The sequence below is a fragment of the Triticum urartu genome, chromosome 7 (assembly GCF_003073215.2).
Source record: "Triticum urartu cultivar G1812 chromosome 7, Tu2.1, whole genome shotgun sequence".
Classification (NCBI taxonomy): Eukaryota; Viridiplantae; Streptophyta; class Magnoliopsida; order Poales; family Poaceae; genus Triticum; species Triticum urartu.
In genome coordinates, this window is record NC_053028.1 from 216,992,347 (window position 1) to 217,014,557 (window position 22,211).

Sequence of the window (22,211 nt, forward strand, 5' to 3'; positions counted from 1 at the left end):
GAAAATCTTTTTTTGAAAATTTTGATATATTATATGCCTATGTAAAAAAATTATTTTGTGTTTATTTTTCTTTTGCTGGAGAAATGTTCTTTTGAAAAAAAAACCTTCCGCCAAACTGGGCCGGCCCAGCCAACCGGCCAGGCCACGGCCCAGCCCGACGCCCGCGCGTCCCCGAGCTCCAGCCGGACTCCGCTGCACGCACGCCATCGCCGGATTCCTCCTCCGCCTCGACCCGTTCCCCACGCCTCTCCCCCCCCTATAAAGTCGACGCCCCGGGCCCCTCCTCTCTCTCTGCCGCGCCGCGCCGCCCTTCCCTCTGCACTCCGCCGCTGCCGCAGTAGCGCACCACCGCCACGCTGTCGCTTGCTGCTGCTGCCCGCGCTACACTCCGCCCCATCGCCCCGCGCCGCCGCTTGCTCTCCTGCGCCGCTGCCGCCGCCGCGCCGGAGCGCGCTGCCCTCGCCGGAGCCCCGCGCCATCTCGCCGGAGTTAACCGCCGCTGCCGCCGGTTTAAACTACCGAACCGATATAAACCTCCCCGGTCCGGTTTATTTCTTAGTTTTCCTCCGGTTTTTCTTTTAAAGTCGGTTTTATATTTTTAGTTAGATCTAATTAGAAAACGTTCGTTGATTAGGTATTCACAGCGAACGAATTCGTTATTTTTGTTTCTGTAGCTAACGTTCGTTAGATAGTCTTTTTCTTTTTCTTTTTAAATTTTGGCCAGGGACCTATCTGTGATGATTTTATTTGCAGATTAATCCTTAATCTTCAAACGATCACTACTTTTTACTCGTTAGTCCAAATCCAACGAAACCAACGCCCACTTCTTCGTTATGATCTCCTCTATCCAGTAATCCAACTCAAACATGTTGTTGAAAGTTTAAAATTTGAATTAGACCAGATTTATATTCAAACTTCGTTTGATCGTAACCTAAGTTTCGTAGCTCCGTTTGAGTTGATTCTTTTGCAAATCGAAGCTCTTGACCTAAACTTTCTGATAAGGCCAAATTCACATAATTTTGGTACTGTTAGAAATTGTATTATGTTGGGAGAGCTAATTTCTTTGTTTTGATGTTTTCCGAATTGTCTTCCTCGTTCTTTCTGATCTTTTGAGTGATTGCTCATGTGTGGTTACTATTGCTTGCTTACGATAGATTGACCGGAGTGTGAAGAGTAGAACTATCAAGAGTTTTGAGTGCGAATCATCTTCATCAACATTGCAAGCAAGTTCACACTTTGATCATACCCCTTTATCACCCAGTTTTTATGCATTAGTTCCAATCCTCAAACATTGCATGGTTAGGATGTGATTTTAACATGTGGGTTGGGAAGTAGTTGATGAGGTAGAACCTATTGCTCTGTTACATTCAAACCATTGGGAGTTACTTATCCGAATTGCTTATATTGCTATGCTATGCTCGTAGACGTGGTTTGGGTGAGTGAAATCCATGACAGATGTGAGATTGTTAATTAATGGTTCAACTTAAGGTGGAAACTTAAATACACATCTGGGTGGATTGAGGCACCTGGGTATTCCAGCGATTGCCAATTTAGGCACCTAGGTATTCTAGTGATTGCCTGTTTTTCTTTATGGACCGCCACCCAGGCTCAAAGGGATCATGAGGTTATTCATACTAGAAACTTCCGTCTGCAGCCACAAGCTACTATGGGCTCTAGCATAGTTGATTAATTCGTGCGAACTCTTATAGTGGTAGACTAGCAGATGTAGGGTAAAGTAGGTGTAACGGTCTACCCGTTCATAAGGTGCTAGCGCTTCTGAAAGACTATGTCTCGGTCATCCGTTTCTCAAACATCATGTAGTGCGAGAATCCCAATGGAGGAGATCGAGTCTTGTGGCGAAAAGTGCGCAAACCTCTGCAGAGTGTATAAACTAATCATGGTTAGCTGTGTCCCCAGTTATGGACATCTTGAGTATCTAGTACTTGGATTATCATGTGTATCTCATCACGTTACTTTAAATTAAATTTGTTGGGTTTAATGATGTTACTTAATTGGGATTGAGAATGCTGTCAACCATTCTCAATGATTAACAACCACCATGATAGTTAAATAAAATTTATTCCTTTGCAGTAGGGAAAATTGGCTTTATGCAAAACTATAACCATAGAGCTTTTCCACCAGCCAAATATGCATGTAGTGATAGCCTTTATTCATCATTCTCTATGGTGTGAATTTGCCAGTACATTCAATGTACTGACCCTTTGTGGCTGCAACATCTCACCCTTTGTGGCTGCAATGTCTCATGTGGCAGGATTATCTTACGAAGAGTAAGTGATACGTTAGGGTTACGATTTCTACAGTCAACTTTGCCGTTGGTGTTGATGGGAATCCACAACCTTGTTACTTCCGCTATTTGGATTGTGGTAATAGTATTTTTCGTTACTTTATACATGTGATTTACCTCTATTATAAATCCTCGAGTATTGTGTGTGTTAGCATACCGATCCAGGGATGACACTTAAGCACAGAGACTTGACCGTCTGAGGTCGGGTCGCTACAGTTCACAACCGTGCATTGCTTCTCTTCTCACTCTTATTTGCGTAAGTTAGACACCATTTATTCTAGTGCTTGCTGCAGCTCCACCTCACTACCTTTTCCTACCCATAAGCTTAAATAGTCTTGATCGCGAGGGTGTGAGATTGCTGAGTCCCCATGACTCACAGTTTAATTCCAAAAACCAGATGCAGGTGCCGATGATACCACTGCAGGTGACGCAACCCAGCTCGAGTGGGAGCTCGATGAAGAGCGTGTTTGTTGTGCTGTTTCGTTTCCCGTTGATCAGTAGTGGAGCCCAGTCGGGGCAATCGGGGATCTATGCATTTGGGGTTGTCTTTCTTTATTTGGTTCCGTAGTCGGACCTTGATTGTATTCTGGATGATGTAATGCTATATTTATGTATTGTGTGAAGTGGCGATTGTAAGCCAACTCTTTACCCCTTTCTTGTTCAGTACATGGGATGTGTAAAGATTACCCCTCTTGCGACATGCCTACTATGCGGTTATGCCTCTAAGTCGTGCTCCGGCACGTGGGAGATATAGCCGCATCGTGGGTGTTACAGGTAGTCTCCTCTACCCTCTCATACTCCTCTGCCTCCTCCTCAAGTATAAAATATCTTTGTTTTTCCTGAAAGTTGAAAAAGGAAGGAGAAGGCAAAGTAATATAGATAACACGATGTTTATTAAATATTATACTCTATCAAAATGGTGAGGTGTTTCTTTGAAGAACTGATGGCCCTCAATATCCTCGTAATTAAGGTAACTAGGTGGCAACGGGGTATCATTTTCTTTTATGGATATGCTAAGATAAGTAGCTAAATGGGTAGCATATATTCCACCAAAAAGATCCCCAACAAGAGCATTATTATGTAAACGACATGCAATGATAGCTCCTAAGTTAAATTTTCTATCTCTCTATACCGCGCTCTTAAGAATGCATAAATCAGGGGCGCACAAGTTACTGAGGTCATGTTTACCATTTGTGCATCTCCCTATGAACAAAGCAAAATAGTGAATGCAGGAAGTGAATGCTACCTATTCTAGCTTGTGTTATGCCCCTAGTTTCACCTCGAGTAATACTCATAAGAAAATCATTGCAATCAGATTTACGAGGTTCAAGGCAAGTTTCCCAAGAAGGAATTCTACAAGCCTCGCTATTTTCCTGAACGGTCATGTGAAAAGGTTTATCATAAATATCAAACATAACATCATGAGAAGAGCGTTGGGATACATACTTGATTCTCCACACAAATGAATCCGTGAGATCATGGTACTTCAGATACTTATCTGACAAGAAGTCTGTCAACTCGGCATTGTGCACTTACATATCGAACTCTTCCTTGGTGCCAGCTCGCCTCATGAAGGAATCGGATGGTCATTCGCATGGTTGCACAAGAGCATCACGAGGTGGTTCGAGGTCCGGCTCATGTATTGCAAGCCTTGGAGAGCTCTTGCTCGAAGAACAACCATGGAACATCTTCCTAAACATTTTCTTCCTCTGAAAAAATTTTACTCCCTCAAAATAAAAGTGAATCAAACACAACAAAATTGATAGCAACTACTACCACAAGTGTCTAGAGGCTATATCATGCATCAAAACTACTTTCGACCATACAAATTCAACATGAAAGCTCAAATACATGGTCATCATAGAAGCAAAAATCTGCAAAATATAAAGCACTAGAATAAAAAATAATGGGACAATTGGAGGAGTCACATACCAAGGAGTAATTCCTCAAAACAGTTTCGGAAATGAAGCTCCAAGCAAGGAGATCAAAATTTGCAGGGAAACAAGCAAGAGCATGGGCTATGAGGCAAGTTTGATTTTTGGGAGGTGGAAGAAGGTTGTCGGTATGAGGAATAAGTAAGGGGGGCTAAGGGACCCACGAGCTCACTAGGCACGCACAGGGGGTAGGCACGCCCTGTGAGCTCGTGGCTCATTGGTGCACCCCCCTGGGGTGTGTTCAATGCCAAAAATTCTTAAATATTACAAAATAATCATACTTAATTTTCGATTCATTCTGAGAACTTTTATTTTCGAGACATCTTTTATTGCATGGATAATTCAGAAAACAAGATAATCATGGCATTCTACTTTATTAAACTTTAAATAACAGAGAGCAAATGGTTGATCAAGAGTTTTCGTATAACTCTAAGTTACCTCATCAGAGATTTGCATATCCCCAACAAGAATCTATTTATAAGGTTGATCAAGTCTTATTAACAAACTATTTTCGAATAACATGAAACCGAAGACTTTTCATATGATACTAAGTTACCTCAATGGAGATTTGCATCTCCCCAACAAGAAGAGTTTCATATTTCTTCTTACGGTGGGAAGAGGAAATTCAAAACCTCCAATAGTAATTGTCGCGATTTTTTTAATAGTGTTGATACTATTCACTAAACTTTGCTTCCTCGGGAAATAAACCATATGCTCATTACCATTGACATGAAAAGGAACCTTGCATTTGTTGCAATCAATAATAGCCCCTACAGTATTCAAAAAGGGCCTACCAAGGATAGTCAACATGTTGTAGTCCTCAGGCATATCAAGAATAACAAAGTCTGGTATGATAGTAACATTTGCAACAATGACGAGAACATCCTCACAAATTCCCAGAAGTATAGTAGTTGATTTATCAGCCATTTGCAAAGATATTTTAGTAGTTGTGAGCTTATTCAAATGAAGTCTTCTATATAAAGAGAAAAGCATAACACTGACACCGGCTCCTAAATCACATAAAGCAGTTTTGACATAACTTCTTTTAAGGGAACATGGTATAGTAGGTATTCCCGGATCTCCTAACTTCTTAGGTACTCCACCCTTAAAAGAATAATTTTCAAGCATGGTGAAAATTTCAACTTCAGGTATTTTTCTTTTATTAGTGACAATATTTCATGTATTTAACATATGGACATCTTCAAAATAGCAGTGAAACGAGTATGCAAAAAACATGTCTAAGCATTTCAACAAAGCGCTCAAAATCTTCCTTATCCTTATTTTTCGGAGGCTCTGTTGGAAAAGCATGGGTTTCTGAACCCATGGTTCTCTTTCTTTACCATGTTTTCTAGCAATGAAACCACTTTTATCATATCTTTTATTTTTAGGAGGTGGGTTATCAAGATCACGCGTCTCACTTTTATCATATCTTCTATTTTTAGGAGGTGGGTTATCAAGATCAATGGAAGGTTCTATTTCTACACATTATTAGGTACTTTATCATTATCTGGTTGGGCATCAACTTGAACATCATTATCATTATCATTATCACTAGGTGGATTTTCATTGCCAGATTGTGTCTCGGCATTTGAAATAGAAACATCATTATGATTCTAAGAAGGTTCTTCTACCACAGGTTCACTAGAAGCATGCAAGGTTCTATCTTTTTTCTTTTTCTTTTTCTTCTTTGATGAACTATGTGCATCAACATTAATTCTCTAAGAATCTTTCTCAATTCTTTTAGAGTGACCTTCAGGATATATATAGAGGCTCCTGAGTCATTTTACTACCTCTACTCACAACAGTAAAAACGCGATCATTCATTTTATTTTTCATTTCATTAACCAAATCATCTTGTGACTTAGCAACTTGTTGAGGGAGTCCTGGACTAAGTGGTCCTCGGGCGTCCGGCCTGTTGGACATGGGCCGGACTGTTGGGCTATGAAGATACAAGACTGAAGATTCTCTCACCCGTGTCCGGATAGGACTCTCCTTGGCGTGGATGGCAAGCTTGGCGTTCGGATATGAAGATTCCTTTCTCTGTAACCGACTTTGTACAACCCTAGTCCTCTCTGGTGTCTATATAAACTAGAGGGTTTAGTCCGTAGAGGTAATCATAATCATAATCATATAGGCTAGACTTCTCGGGTTTTAGCCATTACGATCTTGTGGTAGATCAACACTTGTTAACCCCGTACTCATCAATATTAATCAACCAGGACGTAGGGTATTTCCTCCATCAAGAGGGCCCGAACCTGGGTAAAACTTCATGTCCCTTGTCTCTTGTTACCATCAACCTCAGACGCACAGTTCGGGACCCCCTACCTAAAGTCCGCCGGTTTTGACACCGACATCGGTGCTTTCATTGAGAGTTCCACTGTGTCATCGTCAGAAGGTTCGATGGCTCCATCCATCATCTTCAATGAGGCTGCCCCAGGGGAGGTTTTCCTCCCTGGCCAGATCTTCGTATTCGGTGACTTCGCACTGTGGGCCAACTTGCTTGGTCATCTGGAGCAGATCGACAGCTACGCCCTAGGTCACCAGATTAGTTTTGGAAACCTGGATTATGTCACTGATATCCGAGGAGACTTGATCTTCCAAGGATTCATGACCCCAACCTCTGCTCTAGCCTTAGAGCCGGAGCACCTCGCCAGTACCGAAGACGGGATTTCTAAACCCGCCGGACTATTTGTGGCCACTAGGCCCAGTACGGGAGAGCCGGAGGAAGCAGTGTCACCGACATCCATCACCAAGCCGGACTCTTTCCCAGACGCCGGCCAAGGAATTTCCTTCCCGCCATACTCCACGAATTCTTTTCTCCCTCAACAAACCTCGCCTTTAAGAGAGGCTCTGGACTTGATGCGATCCCTCGTGATTACGGAGGAGAAACGTCTGAACTACGCCCAGCCCGGACTAGGGGCTGACAGCGGGGAATTTTACGTCCCACCCAACACCCACTTCATCGCCACAGTAGAGGACTCAACTGACATGCTCGATTATGGCTCTAAAGACATCGACGGTATGGACGACGATGCCGGAGAGGAGCAAGCCGAAAACCCGCCGTTTAGCGGATGCTGGACGGCCACCTCTTCGTATGACGTGTACATGGTGGATGCACCCAAGGAGGGTGACAGCGATAAAGAGAAAAATCCAGTAGATGACAAACCTCCCAAGATACAACAAAGGCGCCGATGACGCCGCTCTAAATCACGCTGCAACAAAGACAGCAATACCGGCACAAGAGAGAACAACACTCCAAATGATGTCGAAGACCAAGAAAATCACATCAAGCAAAACTCTGAACAATACGGTCGGGATGATGGGCGAGTTAGCCCTGATGAACAGGCTGCAAACAAAGACTCAGAGGACACTAATTATCTTCCACCCTCCGAGGATGAGGTGAGCCTCGACAACGAAGACTTTATCGTGCCTGAGGAACCTCTCGAGCAGGAGCGCTTTAAGCAATGGCTAATAGCCACTGCAAGAAGCCTGAAAAAGAAGCAGCAGCAGCAGCTTCAAGCTGATCAGGATCTGCTCAACGATATATGGACTGATGTCTTGGCAGCAGAAGAATACAACCTCGAGCACCAAACCAAAAGTTACCCGAAGTGTAAACTGCTACCTCAATTCGATGACGAGGCACTTGAGCCCGTATGATTAGCGCGCAATGCAGCTGATCGACCACCACGTGGCTGGGACAAAACAGAAACGCAAGCCGAACACCGGCCCGTCCTACCTCACCGTAAAGGCGGAGACAAAACTGCTCAGGGATACATGTATGACCTGCGGCAGGACCTAAAGAATAAAGCAGGTCCGGCCAGATCGATCTACGGATCGCGGGGGCGTGCCCCCGCGCGCGACGACGGCTATCAAGCCGAACATGGCAAGCACAATCACGTCCGACCCGAAAGCCGCAGATGGACTCCATCCGAACTATGTCACGATTTGGCCCGGTATAGAGGCGCCGCACACCCCCTCCGCTTCACTGATGAAGTAATGGAATATGAATTCCCAGAAGGGTTCAAAAGCGTGAATATCGAATCATATGATGGAACCACAGATCCCGCGGTATGGATTGAAGACTTTATTCTCCATATTCATATGGCCCGCGGCGATGATCTTCATGCCATCAAATACCTCCCCCTAAAACTCAAGGGGCCAGCACAGCACTGGCTGAATAGCCTGCCTGAAAACTCCATTGTTAGCTGGCAGGACTTGGAAGAAGCCTTCCTTGACAACTTGCAAGGTACATATGTTCGACCTCCGGATGTCAACGAGTTAATTCACATAATTAAACAGCCCAGAGAGTCAGCCAGGAAATTCTGGACTAGGTTCTTAACCAAAAAGAACCAAATCGTCGACTGTCCAGATGCCGAAGCCCTGGCGGCCTTTAAACATAGCATCTGGGATGAATGGCTCGCCCGACACCTCTGCCAAGAAAAGCCGAAGTCCATGGTAGCCCTCACGGCGCTTACGAAGATAGCTGGCTACCCCGTAGCAATAAAAAGTCAAGCAAACTTGGCACTTCGGAAGCCAGAAATAGCAACGGTAAGCCCCGACGCAATAGGCACAAGCATCGAAACAATGGTGGCAATACCGATGACACGGCGGTCAACGCTGGATTCAGTGGCTCCAAGTCTGGTTAGCGGAAGAAGCCATATAAAAGAAATAATTAGGGCCCTTCCAGCCTGGACCGCATACTCGACCGTCCATGTCAGATCCATGGCACAACTGACAAACCAGCCAATCATACTCACCGGAGTTGTTGGGTCTTCAAACAGGCTGGCAAGTTAAATGCCAAAGACAAGCAGAACGGGTCGCAAAGCGAGAATGGCGACGAGGAGCCCCGTCCATCGAACACAGGGGGACAGACGAAGTTTCCCCTCAAGTCAAAACGGAGAACATGATATATGCTACCCATATCCCCAAGAGGGAGTGCAAGCACGCACTCAGGGACGTCTATGCGATAGAGCCAGTCGCCCCAAATTTCAACCCATGGTCGTCATGCCCGATCACCTTTGATCGCAGGGATCATCCGACCAGTATCCATCATGTCGGTTCAGCCGCACTGGTTCTTAATCCAATAATTGATGGATTCCACCTCACACGAGTCCTCATGGACGGTGGCAGCAGCCTCAACCCGCTCTATGAGGATACAGTGCGCAAAATGGGCATCGATCCATCAAGGATCAAGCCCACCAAAACTACCTTTAAAGGAGTTACACCAGGTGTAGAGGCCCGTTGCTCGAGCTCAATCACATTGGAGGTCGTCTTTGGATCTCCGGACAACATCCGAAGCGAAGAGTTAGTCTTCAATATCGTCCCCTTCTGCAGCGGCTATCACGCACTACTCGGACGAACAGTGTTTGCCCGATTCAATGCGGTGCCATACTATGCTTATCTCAAGCTCAAGATTCCCGGACCACACATTTTCATAAAAGTCAATGGAAACACGGAGCGCTCCCTCCGTACCGAGGAGCAAACCGATGCCCTGGCAGCAGAGGTACAGAGCGACCTTCACAAGCAGAACCTTAATTCAGCGGCCATGCTCCCGGACACTGTCAAACGAGTCCGGACAACTCTGCGGCGTGACAGTCCAGCTCGTTGATGTCTACTACACAACCTTCTTCTTGTAGACGTTGTTGGGCCTCCAAGTGCAGAGCTTTGTAGGATAGTAGCAAATTTCCCTCAAGTGGATGACCTAAGGTTTATCAATCCATTGGAGGCGTAGGATGAAGATGGTCTCTCTCAAACAACCCTGCAACCAAATAGCAAAGAGTCTCTTGTGTCCCCAACACACCCAATACAATGGTAAATTGTATAGGTGCACTAGTTCGGCGAAGAGATGGTGATACAAGTGCAATATGGATGGTAGGTATAGGTTTTTGTAATCTGAAAATATAAAAACAGCAAGGTAACTAACGATAAAAGTGAGCACAAACGGTATTGCAATGCTAGGAAAACAAGGGCTAGGGTTCATACTTTCACTAGTGCAAGTTCCCTCAACAATAATAACATAATTGGATCATATAACTATCCCTCAACATGCAACAAAGAGTCACTCCAAAGTCACTAATAGCGGAGAATAAACGAAGAGATTATTGTAGGGTACGAAACCACCTCAAAGTTATTCTTTCTAATCGATCTATTCAAGAGTTTGTACTAGAATAACACCTTAAGACACAAATCAACAAAAACCCTAATGTCACCTAGATACTCCAATGTCACCTCAAGTATCTGTGGGTATGATTATATGATATGCACCACACAATCTCATATTCATCTATTCAACCAACACAAAGAACTTCAAAGAGTGCCCCAAAGTTTCTACCTAAGAGTCAAGACGAAAATGTGTGCCAACCCGTATGGATAAGTTCACGAGGTCACAAAACTCGCAAGTTGATCACCAAAACATACACCAAGTGGATCACGTGATATCCCATTGTCACCACAGATAAATAAATGCAAGACATACATCAGGTGTTCTCAAATCCTTAACGACTCAATCCAATAAGATAACTTCAAAGGGAAAACTCAATCCATTACAAGAGAGTAGAGGGGGAGAAACATCATAAGATCCAACTATAATAGCAAAGCTCGCGATACATCAAGATTGTTCTGAATCAAGAACACGAGAGAGAGAGATCAAACACATAGCTACTGGTACATACCCTCAGCCCCGAGGGAGAACTACTCCCTCCTCATCATGGAGAGCACCGGGATGATGAAGATGGCCACCAGAGAGGGATTATTCCCCCCTCTGGCAGGGTGCCGGAATGGGTCTAGATTGGTTTTCAGTGGCTACGGAGGTTTCTGGCGGCGAAACTCCCGATCTAGGTTTCTTTCTAGAAGTTTTGGATTATATAAGAGGTGTTGGAGTCGGGAACAAGGCAGGGGGGTCTTCGGGCTGTCCATGAGGCAGGGGGCGCACCCAGGGGGTGGGCGCTGAGGGAGTCCTGGACTAAGGGGTCCTCGGGCGTCTGGCCTATTATCCTTTGGGCCGGACTGATGGTCTGTGAAGACATGAAGGCCGAAGACTGCACCGTGTCCGGATTGGACTCTACTTGGCGTGGAAGGCAAGATTGGAGACTGAAGATTCCTTCTTATGTAACCGACTCCATGTAAACCCTAGATCCCCTCACTGTCTATAAACTGAAGGGGGTAGTCCGGAAAGGACACCACATATACTCATTACCATAGGTTAGACTTCTAGGGTTTAGTCATTACAATCTCGTGGTAGATCAACTCTTGTAATACTCATCTTCGTCAAGACCAATCAAGCAGGAAGTAGGGTATTACCTCCATAGAGAGGGCCCGAACCTGGGTAAACATCGTGTCCCCTGTCTCATGTTACCATCGATCCTAGACGCATAGTTCAGGACCCCCTACCCGAGATCCTCCAGTTTTGACACCGACATTGGTGCTTTCATTAAGAGTTCCACTTTGTCATCGACAAAAGGTTCAATGGCCCCTTCGATCGTCAGTAATGACGTCGTCCAGGGAGAAACCTTTCTCCCAGACAGATCTTCATATTCGGCGGCTTCATACTGCGGGCCAACTCATTTGGCCATCTGGAACAGATCGACAGCTACGCCCCTGGCCATCAGGTCAGATTCGGAAGCCTGAATTACATCGCGGACGTCCGTGGAGATTTGATCTTTGACGGATTCGAGACTGCGACAACCGCTCCCCATTGCCTTGATGAACATGGCTTAGACCTGTCATCAGGCCGCATCTAGGAGATATTCCCTGTAACAGCTCTGGCCTTAAATCTGGAGCAGATCAAGTCACCCGAAGACAGGAAGCTCGACCCCATCACGGGGGCTACCAATTCTGCGGCGCTGGAGCCGCACACAGTTTCCACTTCATACGGTATCCACATCAACGGAACCTCGGACTCGCCCCCGATGTCGAACTTCGAACCCTGCGAGCCCGTGTATACCGAACTCGGTCGGTTATCGATCCTCAGGTTCAGTGCCGCAGATGTCTTCCAACACTCGCCCATAGGTGACATGCTAAACTCGCCAAAAAACCTATCCCTGGCAGACGACCCGTCGCCAAACTATGTTTGGTTCGAACTTTCAGCGGACGATGGAGAATTTTGTTTCCCACCCGCCACCCACTCCGTAGCCACCGTTGAAGACCTAACCAGCACACCCGACCCCCGCTCCGAAGACATCGACGGTGTGGACGACAATGAGGGGAAGGGCCAGAGCTTCCTACCCACTCAGCACAGGATGACCACTTCCTGGTATGACGTGTGTATGTTAGACACACCTTACGGCACTCTCGACGATGACAAGGAGGATCCGGTCGAGAATAAACCGCCTGGTACACAGACTGGACACCGGCACCCTAGGTCACATCACCCAAGAGAAAATACTACCAGCACCAGGGAAGACGACACTCCAGACAACAAAGACCCTGTTGAGGTAGAATCCGAGCAGGACGAACAGGAAGGCGGGCAAGACAGCTCTGATGAACAGACCACATATGGGGACTCGGAGGACAACAAGTATCTCCCACCCACCGAGGAAGAGGAGATCCTCGGCAACGAAGACTTTATCATGCCCAAGGAACCTCTCGAGCAGGAGCGCTTTAAACGCCAGCTTATAGCCACTTCAAGGAGCCTGCCGGTGTAAAAACCGGTGGATCTCGGGTAGGGGGTCCCGAACTCTGCGTCTAAGGCAGATGGTAACAGGAGGCAGGGGACACGATGTTTTACCCAGGTTCGGGCCCTCTTGATGGAGGTAAAAGCCTACGTCCTGCTTGATTATTCTTGATAATATGAGTAGTACAAGAGTAGATCTACCACGAGATCGGAGAGGCTAAACCCTAGAAGCTAGCCTATGGTATGATTGTATGTTGTCCTACGGACTAAAACCCTCCAGTTTATATAGACATCGTAGGAGGCTAGGGTTACACAAGGTCGGTTACAAAGGAGGAGATATACATATCCGTATTGCCTAGCTTGCCTTCCACACGAAGTAGAGTCCCATCCGGACACGGGACGAAGTCTTCAATCTTGTGTCTTCATAGTCCAACAGTCCGGCCAAAGGATATAGTCCGGCTGTCCGGAGACCCCCTAATCTAGTACTCCCTCAGTAGCCCCCGAACCAGGCTTCAATGACGTCAAGTCCGACACGGAGTATTGTCTTCGGCATTGCAAGGCGGGTTCTTCTCCAAATTTCAAATGTTTGTCAAGTAGTGTCCGGCACCATAAATGTTGATCTTCTTGGCTTCCATGCCCAATAAGGGCTATTTTCCACGCGTCGAATGAATATGAGGAGCTAGGGCGTTTTTACATTCGCCCCCTAGCCAGATAAATAAATTGTCTATTAAAGGGATGGGGATTCTTAGATCCAATCCATACCACCCCTCCCGAGCGAGAATCCATCAGAGCGCGCTTCGGAAAGATCCACTCCAGCATGGCCGACCTCCGCAGCTCCTCCTCCCGCCCCCGTAGCCCTAAGACCGGTGATTGGGAGAGGTGTTCTATCCCACACAGTCGATTAGTCGAACTGCAGACCAAGGTATTTCTCCCTCCAGCGTATATCGTTCCCGTCCGAGCCGGCCTCGCCACCTACAATGGCGGGGAGCAAGCGGAGAGCTTCCCTAGCCCCTCTACGGGGGAGCAGGTATGCCTTGTTCCTTACTTATTAAGGGGACTCGGATTTCCAATTCATCCGTTCCTCCGCGGGCTCCTGGAGTTTTATGGCCTCCAACTGCATAATTTCACCCCTGCTTCCATTTTACACATCGCCGGCTATGTTCCCCTCTGCGAGTTATTCCTGGGCTGCGAGGCTCATTTCAAGCTGTGGAAAAGGTTATTTTGCGTCGTCCCCCGCACACAGAAGGGGTCACTTTATCAAGTGGGCAGAGCCGAAATATGGCGCATCGCTGAAACCGGATACCTGTTCGGTAGTCCGAAGAAGACGTCCGAAGACTGGCCTTAGGAATGGTTTTATATGGAGGACGTCCCCCTTCTAGACCCTGTTCGGCGGGGTCTTCCTGAGTTCAACAATGCTCCTCTGAAGAAAAGCCAAAGTTGGCGCCCACGGAGCCCCCAGGAGGAAGACAACGGAGAAGTCCTTTACCTGATGAACCGGATTAAAGCGCTGGCTCAATCAGGATTGACAGTAATCGAGGTTATGTCAATATGCATAATGCGGGGAGTGCAGCCACTTCAATATCGAGGGCATCCCCTGTGGTGTTTTAACGGGGAAGATGATGCGGCCCGTTGCGGGCGGAAGGGTCCGAACAACGCTGCTGCTTTAGCAAAAATTCTGTCCGAGTTGTTCAAGGGAGAGGAAGAGGAGTTCATCCGCATCAAGCGACGCGATGGATTCTCCATGTACAACCCCCTAGCTGGGTGAGTTATATTTCCTTACTCCCATTCTTCTCGCATTCTTTGTCGTAGGTATTCACCTTGCCATTTTGCGGCAGGAACTGCGAAAAGCCATAAGGGAGGTCAACAGCCCAACCCCACAACCAGAGGACCCTGACCGGGCCCTCGGTCACGAACTCGAAGAAGATCCGGACATATTCATGGAGCTAATAGAATGGAAGCTCTATCAATTAAGCTGCGATGACGCCATGGTGGCCATTACGGCCGACTATCCCGGACTGCTTCCTGCGTCGCACGTAAGAAAAACCAAAAATCCCAACTCCAAAAACTAGGATCCCCTTTTAGACACTTCACCTACCATATACATACGGTGTTTTACAGGGAAGGCCTTCAGGACGTCGTGCCGAACCCGCAGCAACTCGCCAACAAGAGGTACCGATGCCGGGCGGGCCAAAAAGGAAGGCGGTCAGGACGGAGACGCCAGTGCAGAGGTATGACAAAAACCCCGCTCTGTGGTTGTCGTCTTTCTCAAAATGTAATGACGTCCATGTTTCTTTAACAGAAAAATCGCTCGAATATGTCCGGTGAGGCTGCCGATCATGCTTCCACCAGTCGGGCTCCAGGACCAGACATAGAGGCGGAAGCCGATATGGGGCGGACGCCGGATACTCCTCCTACAGAGGATGCGGATAGACTATCCGCTACAGAAGTGGAGAGCGCTATGAATCATAGGCGTCGCCGAGCCGTACTCTGTGACGTTTGCTTCTCCCCAGAGGCATTTGATGCCTTCAATTCTAGAGACGCGTACCTCCGTGCTGCTCAAAATGGTCTAGCCAGAGCCATGGACCAGTATGTAAGGGATGTACGGGTAAGCAAATCTGACGATTATATGTATCAGTAGCCCCTGAGACTTGAAACAGTTAGCAGAACTGATTTAAGGATCATCTATTGTGCAGGTTCTTACAGAGAAGAATACTCGACTGTCACAGGAGCTGGAGGAATGCAAGACCCAACTTCAGGCCGCCGTTGCCGCATTGAAGGAACCCAAAAAGTCCCTAGCTGGTAACATTTGTTTCAAAGAATGATAGGTACCATATAGCATGCAGCGTGGCTGCAGATCTAACAATAGATATTGCAGATGAGTCCGTAGAGAATCCGAAGGACCAGCATGTCGTACGACAGCTAAAGGGTGGCGAACGCGTGCTGACAGAGGTCAGGAGGGACAAAAACAATCTCCAAGACGCCAGTACCAAGCTGAGAGTGGAACTAAAAGATGTTCGAGCCCATCTTGCGGACTCCGAGAAGGAGAATAAGCGGCTTCGATGCGGCATTTTCAGTAAGTGCTTGAACGAACCCTTAAAAAGGGGACGGCGGAGAAGTCAGCTAACAGAGTTATGTCTGCAGGTATGCTGACGGGTCGTCCCGGAGAGGAGATGCCCGGGTCTGCGGGTGATCTTCTATCCGAGCTCTCACAACTACATGAACAAGTTCGGCAGGTGATGCAAGGTATTGCCCAAGGCTTGTGGCCATCAGTCTCCTTGCCAGAAGGCATTGGAGAGCTTGCGGAGAAGCTCAAGGGAGCACGGCGGCGCTTCCGATTATGGAAGATATCGGCCTGCCGTCAAGGTGCCAGGGAAGCCTGGGCCATGGTGAAGACGCGGTATACCAAGGCTGACACAAACCACATGGCCGAGGTCGGACCTGTGGGGCCCGATGGGAAAGAGATCCCTGTTAGCTTAGTCTATGGGCAAGTAGAATTAGTCGCAAAGTATTCCCAACAGGATTATAGGCCGCCTGTTGGATGGTATAGAAGAGGAATTTAGTCAGTCTACATGACTATGTAATTAAAGTGACATGTATAATGCCTTCTAGCCGGATTGTAAATCATTTGTCATGGCAGACCTTTTTGCTTCTACTTTGGGACCCGATAGTCCGAGTGTGTCCGAATACCCGCTCAGTTATATAAGAATCGGGGTATGCGTGGAAACCAGGCGTAGGGGTCATTAGTGCTTGAACAGACAAGTACCCAACTAGTTATGTTATCTTACATGGGTAGTAAGAAACATCTTCTAGGGAGAATAGTTCCATTAGGGGTTCCTTTCCCTGGGCACACATGCCCTAAAGTGCATGTCCGGACTGTGAGCGGAGACGCAGGCAAAAACATCTGGGAGCATATATGGAAAATAAATAAAAATCATCTTTTGTTCGCCGACCGAATATTCTCTTAAGAACGCTAGCTTTCGGCTTCACCCAGTCTGAGGTACACATCCGGCTGACCCGGCAGTAACAATCACAGAGGTGCTCCCCTTATGCCCTAGCCAAATTAACGGGAACATAGGGCATAAATACAAGAGCCAGGCAACCCATCTTGGCCAAAACTTAAGTCATATCGATGCATATAATGGCGAAGAAAAGGTACATGCGGAAGAATAACACATGTGCGGGGCATGAAGCCCAGATAGATAATTAAGCTTCTGTGTAAGAAGCCCCCAGGTATAATGAGCGCGGTTAGCGCATATATAGTGTGCAGCGAGGTACAAGTTGGCCCTTGAAGGCCTTGAGAAAGAATAAAAGAAAGAAAGAGAAAAAAGACAGATGATGTATATGCAAAAGATGGACAGAGGAAGGAGACGAACATAGAGTCCGGCGCTAGGCGTAGAATCTTCGGAGCCTAGCTGCGTTCCATGGGTTCGCCTCAAGTCGATTATTCGATGCATCCCACAGACGGTACGCTCCACCGATCAAAACTTGGTCAATAATGAAGGGACCTTCCCATTTGGGCTCGAGCTTGGTCTTTTTCTTCTCCGGCAGGCGTAGAACTAACACGCCAACGTTATAAGTTTTGGCCCGTACTTCTCTGCTTTGGTATCTGCGAGCCTGTTGCTGATAGAATGCGGAACGGGCTTTTGCCACGTCGCGCTCCTCCTCCAAGGTGTCCAGACTGTCCTGTCGATCGAGCTCGGCTTCTCTTTCTTTGTACATGCGCACTCAAGGTGAGTCATGAATTATGTCGCAGCTCAGAACTACCTCTGTGGCATACACCATAAAGAAGGGTGTACATACGGTAGTACGATTCGGCATGGTCCGCAACCCCCAGAGTACAGAGTCGAGCTCCCCTACCCAGTGCGTGTTAGACTCCTTTAAGGACCGCACTAATCTGGGTTTAATGCCGCTAATGATAAGACCATTTTCTCGCTCAACTTTGCTGTTGGTTTGTGGGTGATAGACGGAAGCATAATTGAGCTTGATGCCCATGTTGCTGCACCCGAGTTTTACCTCATCAGCCATGAAGTTCGTGCCGTTGTCAGTGATGATGCTGTGGGGGACGCCATAACGGTGTACGACCCCAGATATGAAGTCTATCACCGGTCCGGATTCTGGTGTTTTAACAGGTTTGGCTTCTATCCATTTGGTGAATTTATCCACCATGACCAGTAAGTATTTTTTCTTATGGGTTCCCCCTTTAAGGGGTCCAACCATGTCAAGCCCCCAGACTGTGAAGGGCCAGGTAATGGGGATTGTTTGGAGGGCGGTGGGTGGCATGTGGCTTTGGTTTGCAAAAAGCTAGCAACCGGCACAGTGTTGGACCAAGTCCTGTGCGTCTGCCCGGGCCATCGGACAATAAAACCCTATACGGAAGGCCTTGCTTACAAGGACTCGGGCTGCGGCGTGGTGGCCGCCAAGTCCGGCATGAATTTCTGCCAAAAGCTTCCGCCCTTCCTCTTCAGAGATGCACCTTTGAAGGACTCCGGTAGTGCTTTTTTTATACAGCTCTCCTCGTGGACCCTGCAGGCTTTAGATCGCCGCACTATGCAACACGCCTCATTTTGGTCCTCAGGAAGTTCCTTCCTAGTTAGGTAGGCCAAGAATGGCTCTGTCCACGAGGCAATGATGGCCATTATGACGTGGGCTGAAGGTGTTATTTCGGTGGTAGAGCCTCCAATTCTGTCAGAGTGTTCGGTATCGGGCATTTTGGCCGGGTCCAGACTATTGTTACCGGTGTCCCCTTCCCATACCACGGATGGCTTAAACAACCTCTCCAAAAAGATGTTGGGGGACCGAATCGCGTTTTGCGCTGATGCGGGCGAGGATATCCGCCGCCTGATTGTTTTCCCGAGCCACATGGTGAAATTCGAGCCCCTCGAACCGAGCTGACATCTTTAGGACGACATTTCGATAGGCCGCCATCTTCGGATCTTTGGCATCGAAGTCTCCATTTATTTGGGATATCGCGAGGTTCGAATCCCCATGCACCTCTAGGCATTGAATGCCCATGGAAACTGCCATCCGAAGACCATGTAACAGGGCTTCGTATTCGGCTGCGTTGTTCGAGTCTGTATACAGTATCAACAGTACTTATTGCACTGTATCTCTGGTTGGGGACATCAGGACGACGCCAGCCCCCAGACCAACCATCATTTTCGAGCCGTCGAAGTGCATGATCCAATTGGAGTATGCGTCGTACTCTTTAGGGAGTTCGACTTCCGTCCATTCGGTGACAAAGTCGGCCAATACTTGCGATTTAATGGCTCGCCGAGGTTTGTATGTTATGTCGAACGGGAGGAGCTCAATGGCCCATTTGGAAATCTGGCCCGTGGCGTCGCGGTTGTTTATAATATCATTAAGTGGCACTTTCGAGGCTACTGTAATCAAACACTCTTGAAAGTAGTGTCGCGGCTTCCGGGGTGCCGTGAATACCGCATAGGCTATCTTTTGATAATGTGGGTACCGTGATTTGCATGGAGTGAGGACAGTGGATACATAATATACCGGCTTTTGAAGAGGGAATTTATGTCCTTCCGCTTCTCGTTCGACGACGAGCACTATACTTACAACCTGATGAGTTGCCGCAATGTACAACAGCATTGGTTCACCGATGTTTGGCGCGGCCAGGATTGGGTTGGTTGCCAATATGGCTTTTATTTCTTCCAATACGGCTGTGGCAGCGTCCGTCCACTCGAAGTGTTCGGTGCGCCGAAGGAGGCGATAAAGGGGTAATGCCTTTTCCCCTAAGTGGGAGATAAAGCGGCTTAGAGCCACCACACATCCAGTTAATTTTTGGATTTTTTGAGGTCCGTTGGGATGGCCAACTGTGACAGAGCTCGGATTTTGGCCGGATTAGCTTCAATTCCTCTGCTGGAGACAATGAAGCCCAGGAGCTTTCTGGCTGGTGCACCGAAAACACATTTTTCAGGATTGAGCTTGATGTCGTATGTTCGGAGGTTGTCGAACGTGAGCCTCAAGTCGTCTATTAGAGAGTCGACGTGTTTGGTTTTGACGACCACATCATCTACGTATGCCTCTACTGTTTTGCCGGTCTGTTTCTCCAGACATGTCTGAATCATGCGCTAATATGTCGTGCCGGCATTTTTGAGCCCAAAAGGCATTGTGTTGAAATAGAAGGGGCCGTATGGTGTGATAAATGCTGTTGCGGCTTGGTCGGACTCCGCCATCTTGATTTGGTGGTAGCCGGAGTATGCGTCGAGGAAACACAATGACTCGTGTCTTGCGGTAGCATCGATAATTTGATCAATGCGGGGGAGGGGGAAAGGATCCTTTGGGCAAGCCTTGTTGAGGTCCTTTAAATCGACACATAGGCGCCAGGATTTGTCCTTCTTTGGTACCATCACCAGGTTTGCTAGCCAGTCCGGGCGTTTTATTTCTCTAATGAATCCGGCCTCCAATAACTTGGCTAGTTCCTCTCCCATAGCTTGTCTCTTAGGTTCAGAGAAACGTCGAAGAGCCTGCTTGACTGGCTTGAATCCCTTTAGGATATTGAGCCTATGCTCGGCCAGCCTGCATGGGATTCCTGGCATGTCTGAGGGGTGCCAGGTGAATATGTCCAAATCTCGTGTAGGAACTCTCATAGTGCGGCGTCCATGGCGGGGTTTAACTGTGCCCCGGTGGAGGCTGTTTTTGTTGGGTCCGTTGGGTGGACTTGGAATATGACTATTTCATCCGCTGGTTTGAAAGAGGTGGACTTGGATCTCTTGTCAAGTATCACGTCGTCCCTGTCCATTGTGGAGCGTAGCGCGGTTAATTCCTCGGCCGAAAGGGCTTCGGATAATGCCTCGAGGGCCAATGCGGCTGTTTTGTTTTTAGCGCGGAGTGCTATGTCCGGATCACTAGAGAGGGTGATGATTCCGTTGGGCATGGGCATTTTGAGCTTCATGTACCCATAATGGGGTATGGCTTGGAAGATGGTGAACGCCTCCCGTCCTAAAAGGGCATGGTATCCACTACTGAACGGGGCCACTTGGAATGTAATTTCTTCGGACCTATAGTTCTCCGGCGTGCCGAATACCACATCTAGTGTGATTTTCCCAGCACAGCGTGCTTCCCGACTGGGGATGATTCCTCTGAAGGTTGTGTTGCTTTGCTCAATGTGGTTCCAGTCTATTTCCATTTTTTCAAGAGTTTCCTCATAGTTGAGGTTCAATACACTGCCACCGTCCATGAGTACTTTGGTGAGTCGAAAGCCGTCCACAATTGGACTGAGGACCAGTGCAGCTGGTGCTCGGGCTGTTCGGAAATTAGGTTTGTCACTAGCATTGAAGGTAATAGCCGTATCACTCCATGGATTCATTGTTGCCATGTGGCAGATTTCGGCGAGGCTGCGGAGTGTTCGCTTGTGCCTATTATTTGATTCGAAGGTTTCAGAGACTGTTAATACCGTATTGTTATCCACAGGATGGTGCTCTGTGGCAATTGGGATGAGAAGATCCTCACCACTTTTGGCCAACTGCCAGAGTATCCAACATGCTCTAAGGCTGTGTGTTGGTATGGTATCCGCTGTACTATGAATTTTGCAGGGTCCGTTAAGCCATCCCTCCAATACGGTTCCATGCCCTATAGAGGGTTTTTATTTCTTTGTAACTAACTCGGGTGTCTTATGATAGTGCACCCTTTTACTTCGGACTGGGTGTATATTCCGAGCCGGATTATCCCAAAATTTCATTTCGGTTTTCCAGGCGCTTTCCATCGCACGGTACTTTCGTACTATGTATGCCAAGTCAGTGAAGCGTGATATGTCACGACGACTTAAGGCGTTAAGGATTCCCTTGTCTGTGCAATTATTTCAGAGAAATGAGACTGCGTCTTCCTCGCGACAGTCCTTAACCTTGTTCATCACAAGGAGGAATCTGGTCCAATAATGATGTACTGTTTCATGGGGCTCTTGCCTGATGTGGGAAAGATTGTTTATGTCTGGGTGGGTGGGTGGATTTGAGTTCGAACCCCTACCCAATCTGAGACCCAGGGGCCGAGGAGTTTCCAATCTTGGAAGCTTGGATTCCGGAGTGTTGCCCGATAAGTCTGGCCCGCTGCCTGATTCTAGGTTCAGGGCTTGGGTGATGTCCTCCCGTAAATGGGTATCCGGCTCGGAGAGCTCAGGAATCTGGACATAGTTAGTCCTCAAGATAGAGGAAGAATCGCCGCATTGTTCCTCCACTACTGCAATATGATGGGTGACCGGTGGAGAGTTAATCTCCCTTTGATCGGGTTTAAGCCCAATCTGATCATAGTCTGTAGCGACTCCCAAGGCGGCGATACGATCCAAGAGCTCGTTTAGGGAAGAGAGCTCCATTGGATCCATCTGCTCTATCGGCGTTCTGGGAACGGGGGT